Genomic DNA, 26,693 nt, shown 5'->3' with positions numbered 1-26,693 from the left:
CAAGGAGTCTGATGCAGTAATCCAGGCAGGACAGGATGAGTGGTTGTACTATTCATTCATTCATTCAATCGTATTTATTGAGTGCTTAAATGTGGTAGCAGTTTAGATTGAGAGGAAAGGGCGAATTATAGTGATGTTGCGATGGTGGGACCGATAGGATTTAGCGACGGATTGAATATCTGAGGTGAATGACAGAGAGTAGTCTTAAAATCACCAACGGAAGTTTTAGACAAAAAAGAACTTAAATTTCATATGGAGAAAGACCAAAAGGAGAGATGAAAACTAAATTTTACACTTTGATAACTACACAAGCTTCAAAAATTACCAAAGATTTCTTGGGCCTATACTTAACAGTCACCATTACAGAATGGAGGAGGACATAGACACACGTATGTTTTGTCCCTCCTTTGTCTCTGACTCACTGATATGAGTTCACATCACTCAATCTTCTATTGGCCAGCCCCACAGTTTCCCAGAATGCTCCAATCTTTCAGAGGATCCTGAAAAATGTACTTCCAAAAAGAAGAAAAAGTTATAGTTATAGAGAAGCAGCGTGGCTCAGTGGAAAGAGCCCGGGCTTGGGAGTCAGAGGTCATGGGTTCAAATCCCGGCTCTGCCAATTGTCAGCTGTGTGACTTTGGGCAAGTCACTTCACTTCTCTGTGCCTCAGTTCCCTCATCTGGAAAATGGGGATGAAGGCTGTGAGCCCCATGTGGGACAACCTGATTACCTTGTATCTACCCCAGCACTTAGAGCAGTGCTTTGCACATAGTAAGTGCTTAACAAATGCCATTATTATTATTATTACTATTATAGGAATAGGCTTCCTCCTTCACTCCCCATTGGTCACAATTACAGTCCTCAAAAAGGGCTTAAATGTTTCCACAATCCCTGGTTCCACTCTCTGATATTCCTAGTTGTTTGAGTTTATGCTCATTCATTCATTTCTCATTCATTTAATCACATTTAGTGAGCACTAACTGTGTGCAGAGCACTGTACTAAGCGCTTGGGAAGTACAAGTCGGCAATATAAAGAGACGGTCCCTACCCAACAATGGGCTCACAGTCTAGAAGGGGGAGACAGACAACAAAACAAAACAAGTAGACAGGTGTCAAAGCAGTCAGAGTAAACAGAATTATAGCTCTATGCACATAATTAAAAAAATAGAGTAGTAAATATGTATAAGTAAAATAGAGTAGTATGTGCAAATATATACAAGTCTGTATATTTTTTGTATATAGTTTGTAGTTTGCTCCTACCAAAGTGCTTGAGTTTATTACCAATAATAAACTTAGGTCCTGGATAATTGTTCTCATTGTTCTTACATTTTTATTTCTCTGATTAATCTTGCTGTTACCCATTATGACAAAATGGACATTAGCCAAGTATAGTATAATCTCATCTCCGTGGAGATAACTTACATAACCAGGATATTTTTAAGTGAATAATGTATCTCCAGGTCCCTAAGAAGTTTAATTAATGTGGCATGGCATAGTAGATAGACCAAGAGCCTGGGAGTCAGAAGGTCAAGGGTTCTAATCCTGCTCTGCCACTTATCTGCTGTGTGACCTTGGGCAAGTCACTTAATTTCTCTGTGCCTCAATTACCTCATCTGTAAAATGGGGAGTGAGACTGAGCCCCAAATGGGACAGGGACTGTGTCAAACCTGATCTGCTTGTATCTACCGCAGCGCTTCCCCCTCTCAGGGTCGCACCTGGAGAGTTTCCAGTACTCTACCAGTCTTGGCTTTGGGAGGGAGAGTCAAGGAGAGTCCTACCCATTCCATTCCTAGCTTGAGCAGTGGCTAGCTAGTGGAAGGCAATCTAGTACGTCAAAATTCACCTGTGCTAAGCAGCAGCAGCACGGAAGAGAGTCAAAGGTGGAGACTCAAGTTTACTGCGTGGTAGGAGGCAATGGTAAACCACTTCTGTATTTTTACCAAGAAAACTCTACGGATACACTACCAGAATGTTTGCAGATGGAGAGAGGGCGTTCTGGGAGAGATGTGTCCGTGGTGTTGCTATGGGTCAGAAATGACTCGATGGCATAGGACAAGACAAGATCCCAGCGCTTAGTACAGTGCATGGCACAGAGTAGGTGCTTAACAAATGCCACAATTATTATTATTATTATTATTATAACTGTAGTTTCAAGCTTTCACCCTTGTTGATCCTCTCAGTGGATATTCCCAAGAGAGGATCTACAGAAAAAGTATAAATCTACAGCAAAAGTACAAAATAGATTCAAGTACCATGACCTGGGACAGATTTCCACCAAATTGTGGTGCTCAGAAATTAGTCATCTCTGTATATCAAGTAAAACAGAAATGATGAACAGAATAGGACTTATTTCACCTTCCTTTTCTTATGTATAGCAACAAAGTGCCTGTTATTTTCTTCTATGGGTAGTTAAGAATGTTATTAACTAAGAAATATATATTAGTTTGCCCCACAAATTTTGAAAGACTTTCAACATTCTATTAAATTTTGAATTTATCTTCCACCTTTCAAGGTGATTTTATAGAATAGTTACATAAAGGAGAAACAGTTAAATGGAAAATAAAAGGGCAGTAAAAACTTAAGTGTACTTTATTTTTAAAAAGGATAGTTTCTGAATTTGTCTTCAAGGGTCAACCAGAAAGTAAATAAGAACAGTTTTGTGTGCAATTTTATTTTGGGAACTTTAAGCTAAATAATTTTGCCTGTCACTGACTGTTATCTAGTTAATCCAAAGTGTTTGGATATTTAACTTTACAAAGTGTTGGACAAGCTATAAGTCAAAGTTAAAATTCTAAATAACCAACTGAACATGGTTTACTCTATTGGACTATGATGTGCTGAAATACCAACATATATTATAAAGAGGTTATTGATGTGGAGTTGACATGTGACTTGATTTGCAGATGCCCTCCTGAATAACCTTTTGCAACTATATCTCAGTGTAAACCTGAGGTAATTATTGCTGGATAGGGAGAGTTAGTTTAGCTGAACTATTTCTTTTGATGCATGTTGAATGTGATTGCTCCCTGGAGATTACCAAAATCCCACATGTGTGAGTTATTACATAAATACTACCTTTTTAAAAAGAAGCTGTACTGCATACTTTCCCCCCCTGATTTTAGACCACTTCCGTCTCAATTTTTCTTGCATCACCTTTAAACTTTTTGTCCACTGATTCGCTTTCAAATCATCTGTTGAACATTATATTAACTCTGCCACGCTGGAAGTGTTCCATCAACTGGTGTGCACATCTTCACCCTGGCTCCCAGCTTCTGTCTCTGATTTCCCTACTTCCCTGCCTAGTTACCCTCCTCTTGTCCAGCTCTATTCCTTTACCTCAACCTAAATCCCTTACCACCCTGGTCTGTTCCATCCTCTAGCCCCAGGTGTCCTCAACCAGAAGCCTGAAATGAATAGTCAGGGGAAGGTCCAAGATTTTGCTGAACAGGGGAAGGTATGAAGTTCTGAATCCTACCGTAACTCCCAGCACTGTCCCATGACCCTGTACCTCCCTGGCAGTGCTGGGGTTTGGGGAAGGATATTTATACTCCTACCCTTTCCCCATGCTCCAAACCATTCCCCACCCCCACAATGCCTCCAAAATTTCCTTACCCTGCAGCAAGTGGAAATTCTTGATAAAGCAGGATGAGGGATGCAGCAAAGATATATACCCACACTTATATGTGCACATACAGTTTACTCTCTGTGCCCCAATTTCACCTATCTTTCCACGGATTCCTTTCCCACATCCTTCCCCGCCATATACACCAGACCACCATTCTCTCCACCTTCAAAGCATTACTCAGTTCAGATCTCCTCCAAGAGGCCTTCCCCAGTTAAAACTTCTTTTTCCCGGCTCATTCTCCCGTTTTTGTCACCTATTTGCATCAATCTGTGACATTCGGGCATTTGATATTTACCCGCCCCCGACCCCATAGTGGTTATATACATATCTTTAAATGATAGTATAAATTATTTATTCATATTGATGTCAGTTTACCCAACTAGAGTGTAATGTCATTATGGGCAGGGAGCATGTCTGCTAATTCTGTTGTATTTACTCTCCCAAGTGCTTACTACAGTGCTTTGCACATAGTAAGTGCTCAATAAATACCACTGATTGATTGACATTTAAAATTTAGCAAGAACCAATAGTAGAGTTGGATTTGTCATTGTGCCTCCAATAGATTTCAGCACTGACACCTTAGTTTACCTTGCCCAGACCATTCCTGGGGTGAACTCATTTCCATGTCACTGTTGTACTACAAAGAAGCCAATTACATTACATTCTGCAATGTGTCTGTGTTGCAGTGAGCTCATTTAATTCATAGAGCACAGACTGCAATTGACAAAAATATGCAGGAGAACTTTGTGTGAGTAAAATGCATTTGTTTTATTTTTTTAACTGAAAAAACTGCCACCAACTTCTTTCCGATATCAAAATTTGCCATTTAGCCCAAGCTACCTATAACTGTGTACCATTCATTTCGTCTGGCTGCTGAGGAGGCTTAATTTGTTTGGGAACAGCCAGAGAAAATATGCAGGAGCTGCTCTTACTCCCTGCCAATCACCTCCCATCCCCTCCACCCCACCAGGTTCTTGTGCAAGCAGCTGCAGTTGCCAGCCAGCCTGTCTAAGCAGGAAAAGAAGAATAGTTTCCACACTGGGCACAACATTCTACCCATTTGGTGGTACAGTCATGGCTAGATGCACTCTGAGGCACCATGCAAGCCTCTGCTTCTGCACACACTTTAATGGAAAAGATTCACACTCCTTGCCCTTCACCAAGATTCTGGTATGGAGCAAGAAGGAAGAGAAAGGGGGTGTCCTTCCTCTTACTCCAACATCAGGGACAGTACTCTGTTACTCTGACAACTACCTCTCCTCTTCTGGACCAGGAATACATTTATCTCTCCCTTATTCCCCTTATTCTTTCCTCCTTGTCCCCTATTTCCTGTTTGTCATGTGATTTGCTCTTTGAATCAATTGCTCAACAGTTCATTTTATTTAGCTCTTCCACACACCAAGGTAGCACAGTCCTGCCCTAGTAGGCTGAAAACTCTTTGAAAGCATTAATTTTACGTTTTACTTTGTTGTATATCCCCCTAACACCTAGTACAGTGCTCTGCATTCAGCAGGTCTTCAGATACTGTTCATACTGATACCAGTAACTGACAATTCAAGACGAGGAAGTAGGTGTGCCAAGAGCAGGGAAGGCAGCGCTATCACCACTGCTACCTTTGCCCGAAAAGTTCAAGAGCAAACAGCAATATTTGAGAAAGGGATACTAGCATGACAAAGAAGCTGTCTCTGATGGCATTGTACACCTGTGGATATGCTAATCAAGCAGGAAAAAAACTAAACAAAGTAGTAAAACTCCAGGACTCTTCAACTTTATCAAATTTAGCAATCAGCTTGACACTCAAATAGGTGACAATAAGTTATTACTCATGAAATAGCTGCACCCATTTGGAATTGCATGAGTTGAAAACATTCTTGTCCCCCAACAATGTAGATTGAGGTGGAAGATGTCACAAAAATATGATCAATTCTTTCTATACTGTGAAGATTCTAATATGTTTTTTAACAGTATTTAGGAAACTCAATATTGAAGTGTGTACAAGCAAAGAATGTTCTTAACTGTGATTAGATTTTAGCTGGAACTGAAAGATATTATCCTTCATTTTCAAAGCCTTCCTAGAAAGCCAGCTCCTCAAGAGGTAGTCTCCAACTACCCCGCAACTTGCTGTGAATGTCGATCCTTAATGTTCATCTGCAGAGTGATTCATAACCATTTACATGTCTTCATATGCGGAGCAGAACTACCTGCATCAAGTAGTTATCATACACCCATGTCAAAGATTTTTAAAGATGCTTATAGCCAATTGAGCTGGATGAGTTTCCCAGTGAAGAGTCCTCTGGAATTCACCACATAAGACAACAGTTGCCCTCCAAATGTACTACATTTCAGTCTGAACAGAAGACAAATCATGGCAATTGTAAACTACCTTTCATATCACTTCAATTGGATCACCTTGGGACTGACACTCTGAAACAATGGATGCAACTCCACCTCTAGAAGATATTTTAAGTATGCACAATGACCATTCACCCTTCTATTCTCCATCTCCACCCACTCCCTTGGAGAACTCATTCGCTCCCATGGCTTCAAATGCCACATCTATGCGGATGATTCCCAAATCTGCATCTCCAGTCTTGATCTCTCTTCCTCTCTGCAGTTTCACATTTCCTCCTGCCTTCAAGACATCTCTACTTGGATGTCCCAGCAAAACCTTAAATTTTATATGTACAATTCAGAACTCCTTATCTTCCCTCATAAACCCTGTCCTCCCCTTGATGCTCCCTTTGCTGTAGACAGCACTACCATTCTTCCTATCTCTAGCCCATAACCTTGGCATTATCCTCAACTCATCTCTCTCATTCAACTCACACATTCAATGTCACTAAATCCTGTGGATTCAACCTTCATTACAGGACTAAAATCCACTCTTTCCTTTCCAAACTCACCACACTAATTCACTTATCCTATCCCGCTTGGACTACGGCATCAGCTTCCTTGCTGACCTCCCTGCCTCCTGTGTCTTCTCACTCAAGTTCATACTTCACTCTACTTTCCAGGCCATTTTTCTACAAAAAAACATTTAGTCCATATTTCCCTACTCCTAGAGAACCTCCAGTGGCTGCTGATCCACCTCTGCATCAAACAGAAACTCCTTACAATTGGCTTTAAAGCACTCAATCACCTTGCCCTTCTTACCGAACCTCTCTGCTCTCCTATTACACCCCAACCCAGACACTGCTCCTCTAATGCAAACCTACTCACTGTAACTCAATCTTATCTATCTCACCACCGTTCCCTATTCCACATTGTCTCTGGCCTGGAACGCCCTCCCTCTTCATATCCAAAAAAAGAGTACTCTCTCCAACTTATTGAAGGCACATCTCCTCCATGAGGCCTTCCCTAAGCCTTCACTTAGTCTCCTCCCACTCCCTTCTGTGTTGCCCTTGCATTTGCTCTGCACACAGTAAGCGCTCAATAAATACAATTGATTGATTGATTTGTTCCCTTTATTCACCCCCTCATTCAGCCCCTCAACACCTTATGTACATATCTGTAATTTATTTAGATTAATGCCCATCTTCCCCTTCTAGGCTGTAAGCATGTTGTGGGCAGGTAATGTGTCTACCAACTCAGTTTTATTGTGCTAGCCCAAGCTCTTAGTAGAGTGCTTTGCACACAGTAAGCACTCAATAAATATGATCAATAGATGAGCAACTATGTTAATGGTCAACTTCTTTCTTTGGAAACAACTGTGTCATATGAAGTGGTGAATTAAGCCACAAATCCTCCAGTTGAAAATATTACTGCATAGTTGGAAAAACAATTTAGGAATAGGTAGAGGTTACAGAATGTATACTCACAATAGTTTTGATTTTTGAGAGTTTACATGGTTAATTAGAACAATTGTAAATATGGTTAGTTGAAAATACATTGCCCAGAACACCTTCCATTTGCTACCAAAAATAAATACAAAATCTTCCACTCACCCAGAAACTGATTTGCAAAAGAGATCTTCATACACTGCCTATAGGGACACCCTATAACAAAGGGTTTGGGCTTCTGGGAATTATACCGTGCAATGAAAACAAATGTCAAAGTAAATCCCCAAAGAAAAAAGTACTTCTGTAGTGATCCTCAGACCTAGCAATCAACCTTTTCTGACGCTGGCAGAGGCTTACATAGCCAGTACTTCTCTTCATCTGATACCGTCTAAAAAAGCTCCCTTCTACATAAATTTAAAATACTGGCTGAGAGTCAATACACATTCCAACAATACACATGGAATTTATCCACTATATAATAATGGTGCCCCTCATACCCACCTGGGTAAGGTAATGCATTATTAGCCTTTCACATTAAAAAAAACCTAAGCTCATATTCATATTACGATTTAAAAAATCAATGGTATTTGAGTGCTTACTGTGTGCAAAGCACTTTGCTAATTGCTTTGGTGAATACAACAGAATTAGGTGACATGATCCCTGCCCTCGGGTATAAAATCTAGTGGGGGAGATGGAAAATAAGATGAATTACAGATATGGGAAATGGGAAAGTGCTGTGGGGTTAAAACTGGGTGAATATCAAGTGCTCGAGGGTTACAGATCCAAGTGCACAGGAGACGACAGGGAGGGGAAATGAGGGCATAGTGAGGGAAGGCCTTGAGAGGAGGTCCTATTTTAGAAGGGCTTTGAAGGTGGGGAAAGTGGTGGTCCATATGCTATGCAGGAGAAGGGAGTTCCAGGCCAGACAGAGGACCTGGGCAAGGGGTTGGCCGCAAGATAGATGAGATTGAGTGACATCATCAATGCTATTTTTTGAGCACTTACTGTGTGCAGAGCACTGTAGTAAGTGCTTGGGAGAACTCAGTACTACTGTACAAATAGGTACAGTAACAGTCTAGACAGAGAGTAAATTGGCATCAGTGGAGTGAAGTGTGCTGTATAATACAGTAGGAAATCAGTGAGGTAACATAGGAGGGAGAGAGGTAATTGAGAGCCTTAAAGCCAATGGTAAGGAAGAAGTTTCTTTTTGATTCAGAGGTGGATGGGCAACCTGGAGGTTTTTGGGGAGTTAGGAGATATGAAGCGAATATTTTTTAGAAAAATTACACAGACAGCAGAGCGAAGTATGAACTGGGGTGGGTAGGCAGAAATGTCAGCTAGGAGGCTGATTCAGTGGTCAAGGAAGGATAGAAGTGCATGGATCAGCATGGTAGCAGTTTGGATGGAGAGGAAAGGGCAGATTCTAGGTATGTTGTGGATATAAAACGAACAGGATTTTAGGAAATCAAATTTTTTATATTGAATGAGAAAGTCATCAAGGAAAATGCTAAAATTATGGCCTTGAGAGATGGGAAGGATGGTGGTATGTTCTGTGATGATAGGAAAGTCAGGGGGAGAAGTTCTCTATTGGATATGTTAAGTTTTAGGCCCCCTTCTAGACTGTGATCCCGTTGTTGGGTAGGGATCGTCTCTATATGTCGCCGACTTGTACTTCCCAAATGCTTAGTACAGTGATCTGCACACAGTAAGCACTCAATAAATATGACTGAAAATGAATGAATCTAATTAGGGATGTCCTGAAGGCAAAAGTGAAACTGCAGAAAGAGAGAGAGGTCAATGCTGGAGATAAAGATTTGGGAATCATCTCTAGATGGTAGCTGAAAGCATGGGAGCAAATGAGTTCTCCAAGGTAGTGGCTGTAGATGGAGCATAGAAGGGGACCGAAAACTGAGCACTGAGGGATTCCCACACAGAGGGCTGGAGGCAGAAGGGGAGCCTGAAAAAGAGACTGAGAAAGAACAGTCAAAGGGACAGGAGAAAAACCAGATGACAGTGTCAGTGAAGCCAATGATAGATAATGTTTCCAGGAGAAGCCAGCCATCCACAGTATCAAAGGCAGGTGAGAGGTTGAAGAGGATTAGGATGGAGTAGGGACCCTTGGAATTGAATGAGAAAAAGGAGTGAAGGATAATGCCAAGGGGTACGGGTTTGTGAGACAGGAAGGAATCTTATTGCAGTAACTCACTGTCTATGCCACTGCTGTACTTCAGACACAGCCCGTTGTACTAAGCTTATGTGATCACAAGGGAAACAAGGAAATACGTATGCACTTCTACATAGCTTTTTAATTTTCCTTTGTAAAGGAAGCATTTTAGTTAACTATAAAGAAATAATAAATGTGCACTGGCCAAAATCTACACATTTCTGAAGCCGATTTGTTAGTTACACTTCCTATTCTTACAAAATTCCACACTAATGAGATAAGTTAAGACATGGCAAAGAAAGTGCCTTTAAACAAATTGCTAACATGGTCGCGCTGCCTGACATGTCTTATCATTCATATTTAAAGAATAAGAAAATATTCACTATATTTGTGCACATAAAGAGCAGATTATTTGTCAAGTTTACCAGGTTGCAGCACCAGTCCTTAGGGGGACCCATTTTGCTCAACAACAGCACTTTGCTCTCACCACTTAATTCTGCCACAGTTATTGAGGAGGGTTAAGAAATCCCTGCTAGCCCAGAGAAACTCATGACCTCCACCCAATGCTAGTGCCCAAGCATTTGTTTTATTAAACTGATCACACTTCCATTTAGCCACTAGTAAAGGGAAGCTTTACAGTCCCCAAGGAGCCTATAATTTGTAAGCCAAAGTGTACAAGAACATATTTTAGTTTTCAGGCAATGATTCAAACAGGTCCTGCAGATACACAACAGAAAGCTGATATTAAACACTGCATTTGGCTTTGACATCACTGTATGCTAACTGATTGGCTCCACATGGAATATTTAGCCAAAAAGCTACAAATGGTGCCCGTCTGGATTTTAAATTATCTTGCCTATCCAGAAAGCATTTGCTAACACAAAAAAAAACTATATCCTATTTGGAATGAAAATTTAGTATGCCACTTTAAAAAAGTTCAAAATTCTGTGTGGGCTAGAACATGAAGTCAGGGAATACTGAGCAGCAAATCCAGTCTGAATATCAGGATTCTAAATTAATATACTGGATTCAACTGCAAAACCCGTAACAGAGGGCAATAGTCTGGAATAAGGTCCTCTAAAGCAGAATCCCGGCATAGATAGATACCAAGATCAATCAATGATGGGCAAGGAAATTAAGGTAGAGTCAGGGGACTTTGAACTTTCTCTCCTTATTCTTACCTTGTACATACTCCCAACTCACATATCTGATGAGCAGATGGATGACAATTAAGCAGTGTTAAGAACAGCATTCTGGTAGTGTAAAAGAGGGACTCAATGTTCTTCAATTCTTGTGGATTGATAATGGTGCTGATATGTGATTGGAAATAACTGCTGAGAGCCATTTCTCTTAAAGGTGGTGTGAGGGCTTTGCAAAGTAAAGTTTATATGGTACCATCTCTGACTCAGATTTCTGAGATATGTAGTGTCAACAATAATGCCTGGGAAGCAGACTGCATTTTTGGAACCACATCTCTGAACACTTGGGGTGAGGAGGTAGATAGTATTGACAATGATGCGGGACCCTACTTTGGCCAATGGCCACGAGGAAAGCATAGCTGGCATGTCCTGGTAGGGAAAAGAGCAGCATCAGCCAATGTAGCAAAGCCCAAGCCACAATGGAAAAATATCAAAGCTGTGGTCATGCAGTCAACCAGTCAATGGTATTTATTGAGCACTTACTTTGTACAGAGCACTATACTAAGCACTTGGAAGAGTATGATTTATAACAGAGTCCGTAGACCCATTCCCTACCCACAACTAGGTTAAAGTCGATAGAACTACTTTAAAAAGAGGACCCATAATACACAAACAGTAACTGAATTACAGTACTCCTAACTCCTCCCAAACATATCTCATTTTATCTCCTCACACTTCCAAACCCATGCTGTTCCCCTGCATGGAACTCCCACCTTATTCAAATTTGCTAAATCCTGACCCTCTCCTTCATTAGAAGCAGCATGGCGTAGTGGATGGAGCCCGGGCCTTGGAGTCAGAAGGGCCTTGGACTCTAATCCGGTTCTACTACTTACCTGCTGTGTGATCTTGGGCAAATCACTTTACCTCTCTCTGCCTGTTACTTCATCTGTAAAATGGGGCTTGAGACTGTAAGATCTAAGTGGGGTAGGGACTGTGTCCAGTTTGATTTACTTGTATCCACCCCAGTGCTTAGTACACTTCCTGGCACATAGTAAGTGCTTAACAAATACCATAACTGTTATTATTTCAAAGGCCTCCTTAAAAGACACTTGGCCAAGGAGGTATTCCCCAACTAATCTCCATCTCCCTGTTCAGATCGCCCTGTCAGGTTAACACTTATAGGTATAACAATTTATTCATTCCACTTTTTCTATCAATTAATCTTCGATTAATTTTAGTTTTGTTCAATACAATCTGGGTTTTTGCCTCATTTGGTCCCATTCTATGTACATTCCTGAGACTACACATCACCCGCTAAGTCCTGTCTTTATGGTCCATCTATTAAGTAGAGGAGCAGCGTGGCTCAGTGGAAAGAGCTCCAGCTTGGGAGTCAGAGGTCATGGGTTCTAATACCGGATGAGCCACTTGTCATTCATTCATTCATTCAATTGTATTTATTGAGCGCTTACTGTGTGCACAGCACTGTACTAAGCGCTTGGGAAGTACAAGTTGGTAACATATAGAGATGGTCCCTACCCAACAGCGGGCTCACAGTCTAGAAGGGGGAGACAGACAACAAAACAAAACATATTAACAAAATAAAATAAACAGAATAAATATGTAGAAATAATATAAATAGAGTAATACATACGTACAAACATATATACATATACACAGGTGCTGTGGGGAGGGGAAGGAGGTAAGGCGGGGGGGATGGGGATGGGGAGAGGAAGGAGGGGGCGCAGTCTGGGAAGGCGTCCTGAAGGAGGTGAGCTCTCAGTAGGGCTTTGAAGGGAGGAAGAGCGCTAGCTTGGCAGATGTGCGGAGGGAGGGCATTCCAGGCCAGGGGGATGACGTGGGCCGGGGGTCGACGGCGGAACAGGCGAGAACGAGGCACAGTGAGGAGATTAGTGGCAGACGAGCGGAAGGTGCGGGCTGGGCTGTAGAAGGAGAGAAGGGAGGTGAGGTAGGAGGGGGCGAGGTGATGGAGAGCCTTGAAGCCGAGGGCGAGGAGTTTTTGCCTGATGCATGGGTTGATTGGTAGCCACTGGAGATTTTTGAGGAGGGGAGTAACATGCCCAGAGCGTTTCTGCACAAAGACGATCCGGGCAGCGACATGAAGTATGGATTGAAGTGGGGAGAGACAGGAGGATGGGAGATCAGAGAGGAGGCTCATGCAGTAATCCAGTCGGGATAGGATGAGCTATTGAATGAGCAGGGTAGTGGTTTGGATGGAGAGGAAAGGGCAGATCTTGGCAATGTTGCGGAGGTGAGACCAGCAGGTTTTGGTGAAGAATTGGATGTGAGGGGTGAACGAGAGAGCGGAGTCGAGGATGACACCAAGGTTGCGGGCTTGTGAGATGGGAAGGATGGAAGTGCCATCAACCGTGATGGGAAAGTCAGGGAAAGGGCAGGGTTTGGGAGGGCAAGACACTTAACTACTCTGTGCCTCAGTTCCCTCATCTGTAAAATGGGGATTAAGACTGTGAGCCTCATGTGGGAAAACCTGATTACCCTGTATCACCCCAGTGCTTAGAACAGTGCTTGGCACATAGTAAGTGCTTAACAAATGCTATTATTGGGAGGCAGCATGGCTCAGTGGAAAGAGCATGGGCTTTGGGGTCAGAGGTCATGGATTTGAATCCCGGCTCCACCAATTGCCAGCTGTGTGGCTTTGGGCAATTCAGTTAACTTCTCTGTGCCTCAGTTACCTCATCTGTAAAATGGGGATTAAAACTGTGAGCCCCATGTGGGACAACCTGATCAGCTTGTAACTTCCCCAGAGCTTAGAACAGTGCTTTGCACATAATAAGCACTTAATAAATGCTATCATTATTATTATTAGTAGTAGTACAGCACTCTACCACCAATAAGCACTCTATAGCAACTGAAGAAGGAAAGTGATTATAACAGTGGTGGTGGAGCAGGTCCAAGATGCTATGGATTTTGGGCAAGCATTTAATTCATCAGGCACATCTCCTAGCACTGTCCGTTTGACTTTTGCAATGTTGACTCTTTTTGAATATTTCTACTAGTGCCATCTCCTTTCCTCTACAAACTGCAATATACTCTCTCCCACCACTTCTTCAAAAGCAATTAAATTATTACAACAAAGCTTTCATTTTTATTCTGATGCTATTTGCAACCAAACTTCCAAAAGGGCCAATAAGGCTTACCTATATCTCTGTTCTTATCTGTGGATTTACAGAAGTGATAAGCCTCTTGGGTGCAGTGCAACATTCTTGACAAATGCCATCTAATTCAAGTTAGATGCATCAGTTAGTGATCACTATCAAATGATTTCAATTTTAATCACTTTTCTCATCTCCAAACCCAAGTTAAAGCACAAAGCTTGCATTTGTTGCCGATTTGTACTTCCCAAGCGCTTAGTACAGTGTTCTGCACACAGTAAGTGCTCAATAAATACGATTGAATGAATGAATGAATGGACCTGAAGGTTTCTGAAGTAAATCAAGAAAGTGCTCTTATTTATATTAATTTTCATTCCTTCATTCAATCATACTTATTGAGCCCCTCTGTGCAGGGCACTGTACTAAGTGCTTTGGAGAGTACAACAACAGACACATTTCCTACCCACAACAACAAGCTGACCATCTGCAAGAAAAGCCTCAAAAACAGTCAAAGCATGGGTGTTGATGTTTTATTATAAGCATGGAATGAAGTGGGGTGGTTTGAGTAGAAACTGGGATGGGAGCTTAAAGGGAGGACTTCCAAATACCGAAGCCAAATACTGAAAAGCATATATCATGAGAATTAATAATGATCATAATAATAACAGTAATAATACATATAATAATAATAATAATTGTGGTATTCATTAAGCACATAATATGTGATAGGCACTGTACCAAGTGCTAGGGTGGCTACAAACAAATCAGGTTGGATACAATATCCGTCCCACATGGGGATCAGTGCCTTAATCCCCAGTTACAGATTAACTGAGGCCCAGAGAAGTGAAGTGAGTTGCCCAATGTAACACAGCAGACAAGTGGCAGAGCCAGGGTTAGAACCCATGTCTTTCTGACTCCTAGGCCCATGCTCTATCCACTAGGCAACACTGATTCTCCAAATAAATATAATGATTATAATTTAGAAAAACACAAATGAGCAGGGAGAGAAAGAGTGGGCAAGGGATGGTAATTCTCCGTTCAACTCCATGATGAAGGTCATAGGGGCAATACGATTTCATCAGTATTTGGAGTTGGCTCCCGTGTTTGACATAATCTAAAGGCAGGTTTTGAAGCAAGTCTCCAAAAATATCAATCCTTTTCCAGATTTGTGATGATTAATTTCATCCCTAAGTTTGAACAAACTTGTGAAATGATACCATCCATGTGATTAACTTGGAGGTTAGCTATCTGAGGCCTTACTGGCATACTACTGTCTTCTAAGATGAGGAATGGGATGTGTTTCAGTCCCCACTTAAGGGGAGGGGTAGGAAGATGAGGAAGACGAAGACGAGGAAGATAACAAAGACAAATGATTATAGTACTTATTAAGTGCTTACTATGTTTAAGCACTGTTCTAAGTGCTGGGGTAGATACATGTTAATCAGGTTGGACACAGTCCCTGTCCCACATGGGGCTCCCTCTCTTAATCCCCATTTTACAGATAAGATAACTGAGGTCCAGAGAAATTAAGTGACTTACCCAAGGTCATACAGTGGGCATGTGGCAGATCCAGGATTAGAACTCAGGACCTTCTGACTCCCAGGCCTGCTCTCTGACCCTACAGTCTCTTCTTACCCACTATTTTCCTGTGGTGTTTGCTTAACAAATAACATAATCATTATTAATCATTATTATTACCATCCCTGATTACAAAATAGTTTTTAATTTCCTTTTAAAAATTGGGGAAGGAAATTTTGCAGGGGCGGGCAATTACATGAGTATGGTAAATAACCAGATATAGACATCAGCACTAAGTTGGTTGATGGGTGACTGACCAGGAATTTCTCTTGGAGGAAGTGTTGCTCCACTAATTCTGTAGCTTCATCTGGAAAACAATCTCACTTCTTTAGCATTTATGTTTGTTTTCTTAAGTTTTTAATAGCACAGCATGTGAGGCAGTATATCAAAATGGAAATTGCTTTGATGAACTGTAATACATTCTTCAATTAAGAATCATTGACTAGGATTTAATTTTTATTCAAACTAAAATGGGCTATGACAAATTACTGTCACCATAGTCTTCTTCCCCTGAATACTTGCATAGAAGTGATATAATATTTAATCATTCCTCAGTGTAGACAGAAAATTATTTTGTTGTTGAATACCCAAATGTAACTTCTGCTACGTTACCTGAATCACACACAATGTAGTTAACTCATTAAAATATCTACAAAGCACACAGAATAAAGGGGTGGGGAGGACTGTCAAAAAAGTACAGTTAGCATCAGGTCATGTCTCCAATAGCATTGAAATTTTCCACCATTTTTGCTATACTCTAATTATTTTAATGTGTTTTTTATAAGATTTACAAATCTCTTCTAAAAGTCACTATGACTTTGAAAGCCGTTCCAGAAAAACTGGATTACAGTTGACAAAAGTTGACTTGAATATATATATATTATATTATATATATGTATATATATATATGTATTTCTGCCAGAACTGTCCCTGCTCCCAATTTAGCTTGCTTAATATGTGTTATGCATATATATGTATATATATTTATATATATGTATTCACACACACACACACACACACACACACTCTTCCCATTATCTGCCTAGACTGTAGCTCCTAACTCCTTGTGGGCAGGAAACAGGTCTATTTTATTTTAGCATCTGTCTCCTCCATTAGATCATAAGCTCCTTCAGATCCAGATCATGTCTCAACTGTATTATACTCTTCCAAGTGCTTATTAACTTTTTCTCTGTGTCTCAGTTCCCTAATCTGCAAGTTGGGGATTCAATACTTGCTCTTCCTCCTACTTAGACTGAGAGTGTCATGTGGGAACTAATTATCTTGTATCTCCCCCAATTGTTAGTACAGGCCTTAGTGTGGTGAGCCCACAACAAGCTGCCTTGTTAGTGACTCTTTGTGATCCCGTGAACAACAGAGACTCGTGCTCTATTTGAGGCAGATGACTGCGGGCCTATGGGGGTGGAGCATAGAGGGAGGCGAGCTTTCTCTCCCTGTTCTACTGAGTAATGGGCCTGGACCAATCAATGACTGCCATGTAGAGCCACAGCTGTGACCCCTAAGCCAGATGAAAGGCAGTTGCTTTGAATCGCGAATGGGCACACGCAGAAGAAAAAGGGCAATATGCCGAGCCACAGAGAGAAGCAGAAGGAGAGCAGCAGAAAGAAGAAGCATTAGCAGACAGGCTCCTTTGACCCCAGACTAGTATTGGACCCTTGGTGGAGTGCAGTGAGTGAGTGTGTGGATGTGTCACTCCCTTGCATGCTGGTAAAACTGAGTAAAAAACTTTCCACAGTAATCTTGGTGATCAGAGGTGTGGTTTGAACTCTACTATGTGTCACCGAGGCTCTCCCGATCCAGGAAGGCCTTGGCTGGTACAAACTGGGGGCTTGCGACACACAGCACATAGTAAGTGCTTACAAATATCATTATTATTACAGTGTTCTGTACAGAATGAGAGCTCAATAAATACTATTGGTTGAAAGGACTATTTCAAGCTATACCAAATCAATACATGACACTGAGTGCTTACTGTATGCAGAGCACTGCACTAAGCACTTGGGAGAGTACAATACAATAAAGTTGGTAGACATAATCTCTGCCCATGAGGAGTTTAATATAGGCATCCTGTTGCTATATAAAAAGACATCAGCAAAAAGAATGGGGACAGAATTTATCATCCAATGTATCCCTATAAGAGAAAACTATGTTCATTAAGGTGGGTCTTTACATTCCATTAGAGTAGAAACTCCTTTTGAGCAGGAACAAGTCTTATAATTGTTGCACTTCCCTGCATTGTACCCAGTAGGCACTCAAAAGATAAAAATTATAGTATCTGTTAAGTGCTTACTATGTGCCAAGCACTGTTCTAAGCATAGGGGTAGATACAGGGTAATCAGGTTGTCCCACATGGGGCTCACACTTTTAATACCCATTTTACAGATGAGGTAAATGAGGCACAGAGAAATTAAGCGGCTTTTCCAAGGTCACACAGCAGACAAGTGGTGGAGCAGGGATTAGAACACATGTCCTCTGACTACCAAGCCCGTGCTTTTTCCACTAAGCCATGCTGCTTCCTGACATTGTAACACTGTACTACTTGGAAACCACCATCTTCCCCTAGAAGCATTTGTTAAAACTGTTCAATGATGTTAAAATGGAATGAGTCCTCTCTTTGTTCAAGAGACTTCCAACCCAACAAATCTAGGCAGAATAACCATAAATAGTTGAAGCTATAAGGAACTGCTAAATTAACAAGAGACTTTCCAGAACCAAAGAGACTGTTAAACACAATTTTAAAGGCTCAAAAAAGTGTCCCACTGAAGAACAACAATAAAATAAAACGAACTACAATCCTACACGTGTAACTGGTGGGGAAAAAGAGGTCAGAAAAGGGAAAAAATAATCTTGTCACAACAATAATAATAATAATAATGATATTTGTTAAGCACTTACTATGTGCAAAGCACTGTTCTAAGCACTGGGGGTGTGGGTGGGGGAATACAAGGTGACCAGATTGTCCCACGTGGGGCTCACAGTCTTAATCCCCATTTTACAGATGAGGGAACTGAGGCATAGAGAAGTTAAGTGACTTGCCCAAAGTCACACAGCTGACAAGTGGTGGAGCAGGGCTTAGAGCCCATGACCTCTGACTCCCAAGCCCGTGCTCTTTCCACTGAGCCATGCAACAATAAAGTCCCAAAAGCGTGACACACAAAATGAAAATGATAAAATTGGTAAATTGGTAGGAGGACGACAAAAATTTTGAAGACTGGCGATTTGCCAGTGTGACATCCATTGAGAAAGATTTCTGAGGTGAATATGGGAGTGATAAAACAGTGATTCTTGCTTCAAGAACTTGAAAATTAATAGAATTGGAAAATTAAGTTCAGGATGAGCGATACAACCATTTAGGGAAAGGTAACATGGTTTCTGTATGGTTATAATGTCACACGAGTTCCTTCACAGCATCAGAAAAAAAATAGGGGTAGAGGGAAATCAGTGAATGTTATAGACTTAAATTTTCAAATGGTCTTTAAGATTGCTCCACATCAAAGACTTTAAAAAACAACAGCTGAGGGATCATGGTTGCAGGGAATGATGATGATGGCATTTGTTAAGCACTTATTATGTGCAAAGCACTGTTCTAAGCGCTGGGGGGATCAGGTTGTCCCTCGTGGGGCTCACAGTCTTAATCCTCATTTTACAGATGAGGTAACTGAGGCCCAGAGAAGTTAAGTGACTTGCCCAGAGTCACACGGCTGACAAGTGGCAGAGCCGGGATTAGAACCCACGACCTCTGGCTCCCGAGTCCGGGCTCTTTCCACTGAGCCATGCTGCTTCTGTGTTCTGTCATGGATAGCGAACTAAGATAGGAAACAGAAGGTACAGATAAATTACCATTTTTCAAGAAGGAAAGTGTAAATAATGGGTCCTGTAGGGATATGTGTTAGAACCAGTTTTAACACTTTCATAAATGACCTTGAAGAGAAAGCATACAATGAAATCTCCATGTTGGCAGATGACACTTAAGGTCTTCCATAGAGTGAATACCACAAATGGGAATAAACTGCAAGAATCAATTGTACTTAATGATTGTTTACTGTGCACAGAATATTATACTAAGCCTTTGGGAGAGTACCAACAGAGTTGATAGGCACATTCCCTGCCCACAAGGGGCTTAGAGTCTAGAGGGGGAGACAGACATTAAAATAAATTAAGGATATGTGCATTAATGCTGTGAAGCAAGACAACCTCAGGGCCATGTCAATGGACTGGAAAAGGACAGATAAGCTTGAGAGTGTGAGCAAGTGCAAGGAAAAACATCTAGGGGGGAAAACAATCCAAATTCCAGTTTCATGATCACATGCTCAGAGTTATCAGTCACAACTCAGCACTTCTTATAGCCCATCTTGACAACTGCATACGCCTCCTCGCTGACCTTCCTGCATCCTGTCTCTCCCCATTCCAAGCCAAACTTCACTCTGCTTCCTGGATCATTTTTATAAAATAACTTTCAGACTATGTTTCTCCAATCCTCAAGAATCTCAAATGGTTGCCCATCTGCCTCCATATCAAACAGAAACTCCTTACCATTCGTTTGAATCAATCTTTAAAGCACTCAATCACCTTGCCCCTCTTACCTTACCTCTCCGATTTTCTACTACCACCCAGCCCATACACTTTGTTCATCTAATGCCAATTTACCGTAACTTGATCATTGCCTGTCTTGCAACATACCCTTTGTACACCTCCATTCTCTGACCTGGAACTCCCTCCCTCTTCATATGGAGAAGCAGCATAACTCAGTGGAATGAGCATGGGCTTGGGAGTCAGAGGTCATGGATTCTAATCCCGGCTCTACCACTTGTCAACTGTCACTTAACTTCTCTGTGCCTCAGTTACCACATCTGCAAAATGGGGATGAAGACTGTGAGCCCCACGTGGGGCAACCTGATAACCATGTATTTGCCCCAGCACTTAGAACAGCACTTGTCACATAGAAAGTACTTAGCAAATACCATCATTATTATTATGCAAGACCACCACTCTCCTCACCTTCAAAGGCTTGTTAAAATCATTCGTCCAATCATATTTATTGAGCAGTTACTCTGTGCAGAGTACTGTACTAAGCACTTGGAAGAGTACGATATAACAGACATGTTCTCTCATCTTCAGAGGCCTTGCCCAACTAAACCCCCACTTCCCCTAATCCCTCTCATTTCTATGTTGCCTTTGAACTTGGATTTGTCCCCTTTATTCACCCCACAGCAGTGACATATGTATCTATTTGAATGTTTGTCTTCCCTTCTAAACTGTAAGCTCCTTGTGAGCAGGGAACATGTCTATTTTACTTATGATTTTTTTTTTAGGGGAAAAGACATGAATTAGAGCAGCAGGTTTCAAAATTTTAGGAGCAAAAGAACCCAAAGACTCTTGGTCCAGTGGAAGCAGTGCATGTCCTATGTGGCTAAAATTCCATTGCTATACCTGGTTTGAATTAGTAAGCATACATCTTGCCTGCAAAGACTTATGTAGAGAAGCAGTATGGCTCAGTGGAAAGAGCATGAGCTTTGGAGTCAGAGGTCATGGGTTCAAATCCCGGCACTGCCAATTGTCAGCTGTGTGACTTTGGGCAAGTCACTTAACTTCTCTGTGCCTCAGTTACCTCATCTGTAAAATGGGGATGAAGACTGAGCCCCTCGTGGGACAACCTGATTACCTTGTAACCTCCCCAACGCTTAGAACAGTGCTTTGCACATAGTAAGTGCGTAATAAATGCCATTATTATTATTATTATTTTAAGGTATTTACATTAAACACTTTTAAGAAACAAACCCAATAACTAATTGTAGAAGTTCAAAAAACAGAAGACATCTGCCAATATCTTGTGTTTTTGTGTTGTTCCCCCTAGCTTGCTCCTTTCGCATTCAAGTGAAGTATGGACTGGAATGGGAAGAGAAAAAGGTAGGATAAGGTCAGAAGCATGGCCTAATGGAAAGAGCCCGGTTGGGCCCGGGAGTCAGAGGACCTGGGTTCTAATCCCAGCTCTACCAGCTGCTTGCTGCATGACCTTGGGCAAGTCACTTAACTGCCTCAGCTTCCTCAACTGTTAAATGGAGATTAAATCCTATGCCCTCCTATTTAGACTATGAGCTGCATGTGAGACAGAGACTGTGTCCAACCTGATAAACTTCTATCTACCCCAGTGCTTGACACACAGTAAGCTCTTAATACCATAAAACATACAAACTCTGTTGTACTCTCCTGTGCCTTTAGTACAGCACTGTACAAATGGTAATTGCTCAATAAATATGATTGACTGAAATTTAGAATCAGTGTTGACTGTTTTTGATTTTATAAATTAGATCTTGTCAGTCTGGAAAGATTCAAATGTGTAAAAGCCATACTAGAAGCTTCCACAGTCATGGCTATTTGAACAGGATAACAGAGAATCCCACAGCATCAGGATGAAGAGACCAGCATTGAAGCTTGAAGATGGGAGGTTCAATGTAAACAATAGCAAGAACTTCATACAGTAAGTAATTAGCATGTGGATTGTGTTACCACCAGAAATGTGCAGGCAGAAAATATCAGTAGGGTCAAGAGGTACAAACTCATGACAAGTGATCCAGTGTGCGACCTTGGAGATGTCACATAAACTTACCTATTATATGGGGTCAACCCTACCTGCTTCTTCCTACCTTGCAGGGATGATGGGAGGACAAAATGAGATATGCATTATGATAGTATTTTGAAAAAATAAAAGTGCTCTTACAAATTCTATATGTTACTACTAGGAGGAAGGTGAGGAATGCAGAAAGGAAAAGTTCAACTTGTTAAACATCCTTAAATATTAAGATAAAGTCCAAGTGGTCCTCCAAATGTCCTTCTGCTACTGTTGGGACAGAGTTCTGACCTGGATAGACCCAGTAATATCATTTTTTATGTGCTTAGGCAGAGATTTGAACATGAGGTTTAAAATAGGATTTGATCAATTTATTGAGTGCTTATGTGAACTGGATAATATTACAACTTTCCTATATGAATTTTTGGTTAATAAAGATAATTCTTACCTACATTATGGAAGTGCCATTGTGGATGATGAGCACAACTCTGCCCTAGGCTTAACTGCTACAGTAGAAATATAGTTTCCAGCCTGCCAGTGTCTGCTGTATTGTTATTTCACTTTCCTTCTGCATTCAATGTATTCAAAGCACAAATTCGTAATTTAATTTCATTTAACAAGAATAAATCTCAAATTGGATTAGGGACATTTCCTAGAAAAGCTAGCATTGCCTAATTTTCAAGAAAAGGTAAGATGACCCTCTGTAAATGAGATTATCTCATTGGTCCAAAAGAAAGAGACGATTTTTAGACTGTGAGCCCACTGTTGGGTAGGGACTGTCTCTATATGTTGCCAATTTGTACTTCCCAAGTGCTTAGTACAGTGCTCTGCACATAGTAAGCGCTCAATAAATACGATTGATGATGATTAGGCCCAAATATGTTATTTCACCTTTTGTTCAGCTAGAGCATTTTAAATGTTTAGGCCCTATAATTTAGCATAATAAAAATAAGCATATTATAATAAAAATGTATAATCACTTGTGTGTAGTAAAATTAAAATTCTATATTAAATCATAAGCAATAAAAATCCCATATTGATCATCGACAGGTTCCTTGTGAAAGTCATTTTGATGGAGATAGGAACAATGACTGTCATTCCTTAAATGTCTTAAAGGAACTCAGGATCTCAGTGATTAACATTTTTTTAGCAATTTTAACAGACCTATAATCTTAACTGATTGGAAAATATTTTACACTATCATTTAAGCAGCTGGATGCTGAATAGAAAAAGAATATCATAGGAAGAATGTCATCTTAATTTCTGGTTTTTTTGTAGCCAAATTTTTCTAATAGTGCAGATATTGGAGTGAGAAAAATCCAATAAATATTCAAAAAGAAAAAAAAATCAAGTCCAGCTGTAAACCACCTAAACTCCAAAAGTCTCCAGCTTAAAGCACCTAGAACCTGTAATGTTTCCCTGAGAATGTCAGGATATTACCATTTCAAGTAAGTTCTGTCTGTGCTAAACTTATAAAAGAATTAAACACAGCACACTTCCATATGAATTAAAATGATAAAAGGCAACACTTTTTTGCTGGAACTTGTAGCAAAATGATATGAATTAAGAGCAAAGTATATTCATTTTTGCCTATTTTTCTAAATTCTAAGGGTCAGATTAGAGAAATTGACTATTTTACAAGGACAGATTTTCAAAAATATGAGTACTCATACAGAGGGTGGGGAAAAAGCACCAAAAAATCAACCAAAAAACTAAACAAAAAGAACAAACACAAAAACAAAAAAAAAACCAGGCACCACTACTTTAGTTCATATATAGGTCCTGATTCAAAAGAAACAAGCAGTTAGCTGAATGCAGGTTTAGTGAAGAAATAAAGTATAGTTCAGAGGGCTTTGAAAAAGGAAGAGAGCTGTGGTCTGGCAGATTTTAAGTGTTTGGGAGTTTCATGCAAGAGGAAAGACATGAGCAAGGGTCAGAGGAAAGAGAGACAGGACCAAGAACAGAGATTAGGTTGGTTTAAGAAGAATTAAGAGTGCATGTTGGTGTGTAACAGGAGAAAATAAATTGAGTTGGGGGAGAAAGAGACAAAGGAGAGAGGGCGCACACACATTCAGTGCAGTGGGGTCAAGATTATTTCTTTTTAGGACAGGGTAGAGATGGGTATATTTAAAGGTGGAGGGGAAGGAGTTGTTGGAAAATGGAAGTTGAAGATAGCAGTGAGGAAGGAAGAAGAATGAGTGCAAGTGTTTTTACAAGAGGGAAGGGGATTGGATTGGAAACACAGGTGGAGGGAACAGATTTTTGAAAGCAGGGGGCAAAAATCTCCTCTTGAGAGATGTCCAAGAAGGATGAGATTGGATATGGGAGGAGAGTTTGGGGGAGCTCACACCTGATGGTTTCAATTTTGTCAACAAAGTAGTTAGCAAGGTCCTCAGGGAAAAATAGGAGAGGTATGGACACTAGGAGCTTTAGGATGGAGTTGGAGGTCTAGAATAATTGATGAGAGCAGTGAGCTAGGGAACTGATGAGGGAAGAGAAGTAATGTTGCTGAGCAGAAGAGGTGGCAGAGTTGTAGCAAGTGAGGGTGAATTTAAAGTGGCAGAGATCTGTCTGGTGCCTGGATTTCATAAGATTAATATAAAAACTCCACAGATGGGCTACTCTAGAAATAAATCCTTAAACAAAGCTCCCATCCAGCCAGAAAAGTAAGAACTCCATGTATTGCATGATGAGCGTATGTAAGCTACCACAGAGTAAAGAAAGACCTCTAACCACATGAAGCCTTGGAAAATACAAGAAGAGGCCAGATTCCTAAGGGGTTAAGTGCAAATATATCATAGCCTTCAAGGCACAAGATATCCCTGCCCTATTCGGGTAAACACAGTGGCAAGACTATGCAAGAAGTGAGAAACAGGAATCAGCAGAAATGACAAAGTGAATTTTCCTGGTCCTGATGCAGATAAGGCATTTGTCCTCCACTGCTGAGAATGTAGGGAATTGTGATGTTTTAAAGTCACATGTTCCTGCTTGGAACCAAAGAAACATTTCTGGATGAAACAGAAAAAATCTTGTGGTAAGAGTGTCAAAAGGCCACTTAGCAAAGGCAAGAAGTGGGGTTGTTCGTTCTTAGCACTTTTGATATAAAACAGAACTGAGACGAATAATACATTCCATGGAGTTGGGGAAGCTCAAATTTAGTCACTTTGACCTACTTAATATACTAAACCTCTTGTGTATCCTTTCCTTTTGCTAGCTGACAGTAATTTGGGAAATATAAAGTCAAACGAGAATTGGAAAGAATTTCCGAAAATATATAGAAGTAGTAGTAATCAATTTCTCATTTTCTGCCATGTTTTTCTCCACCTCTATATCTTAACTAACTGCAATGTAATTTAAGTACAATAAGTACAGAGGCATTTCCAAACCTCATCCTTGAGTGGATCCTGGCTCAGCCAGGAATTTCTGCAGCCTCTCACGCCTACTGGAAGGGACCTGAGCCTCAGCAGCCTGGAAAGGCAGCATATGTAAGTAGGGCAGCCATTTGTCCTGTTTTCTAACAGACATTTCACTTTCCTGTCCCCTGGCCAATACCAATATGAAAGCAGACATTTTTTATGTTCATTTTTTTTCCTCTTATTTTTAGTACCGAGTCTTTGCCCACCATGGCTCCTGCCACCAAAGTTCTGTGGTTCAGATGGGATGACAGAGTTTATAGATACCTGGGAGGGGAACACAAAGATTCTTGAGCAAGTGGGAGGGATGCCCAGGGATATCCCCAGATAAATGGTCTAGTATCATGTAACATTGGTGTACTTCCCCCAAATTCATTCATTCATTCAATCGTATTTATTGAGCACTTACTGTGTGCACAGCACTGTACTAAGCACTTGGGAAGTACAAGCTGGCAACATATAGAGACGGTCCCTACCCAACAGTGGGCTCACAGTCTGGAAGGGGGAGACAGAGAACAAAACATATTAACAAAATAAAATAAATAGAATAAATATGTATAAATAAAATAGAGTAATAAATACGTCCAAACATATATACATATATACAGGTGCTGTGGGGAGGGGAAGGAGGTAAGGCGGTGGGGAGGAGGGGGAGAGGAAAGAGGGGGCTCAATCTGGGGCTACGAGATCATATTTTACTGCATAACTGGTGTAACACACAAGACATGAAACTCCTTGCACCATATCGGGAGGACCATCAGTCTTTACAGGTGGCTCTTATGACCCAAGGTTATTTGTGAGTTTATGGGCAGGCTTATGGGTTACATACAGTGGCCAAAAGGGAAATAGGGACAGCAAAAATCCAGACTGGAACATGGAGTCAGGCTGCCCATTGGAACCAGTGACCTTTATGAGGATGCAAGATCTCAAGGAGGAGTAAAAGCTAGGTTACAGAGTCTGGAGCCAGAGACTGAAGCTTCCCAGAGAGGCTGGGGGTACCAGAAGGGAGGGGAAGGAATCAAGGATTCATCTCAGTTCTTTCTGGCAAGTTATTTTTCAGTATTCTTATCCTTCATTATTTTTAAGCCAGGTTGATTTCAAAGGAAATTTAATCCATATGTTTCTGATTCATTTACTTTCAAATCAACCGAATATTTTCAATGATCCATTCAAGGTATAAGAAGCCTTATGAACTTTTTCCAAGTTTCAACTTTCCACAAGTAAATTAGATTTGCACCTCCAAGGGCTAGCTGGTCATATTTTTCAATAAAAAAAAAA

General features: G+C 40.9%; 1 protein-coding gene and 1 non-coding gene across 10 annotated transcripts in view; one reads left to right on the top strand and one right to left on the bottom strand.

The window, feature by feature from the left end:
* Positions 1-26,693, bottom strand: part of ERC2 (ELKS/RAB6-interacting/CAST family member 2) — a 1,114,913-nt gene that overhangs the window by 523,302 nt on the left and 564,918 nt on the right. The window lies entirely within an intron of this gene.
* LOC119920086 lies at positions 1,698-1,835 on the top strand. Its single transcript, XR_005447853.1, has one exon. It is a non-coding gene; the product is annotated as a small nucleolar RNA SNORA7 (small nucleolar RNA).

This window comes from Tachyglossus aculeatus, chromosome X1 (assembly GCF_015852505.1).
Source record: "Tachyglossus aculeatus isolate mTacAcu1 chromosome X1, mTacAcu1.pri, whole genome shotgun sequence".
Classification (NCBI taxonomy): Eukaryota; Metazoa; Chordata; class Mammalia; order Monotremata; family Tachyglossidae; genus Tachyglossus; species Tachyglossus aculeatus.
The sequence above is the reverse complement of the archived record's forward strand: the minus strand, read 5'-3'. Positions and strand labels throughout refer to the sequence as shown.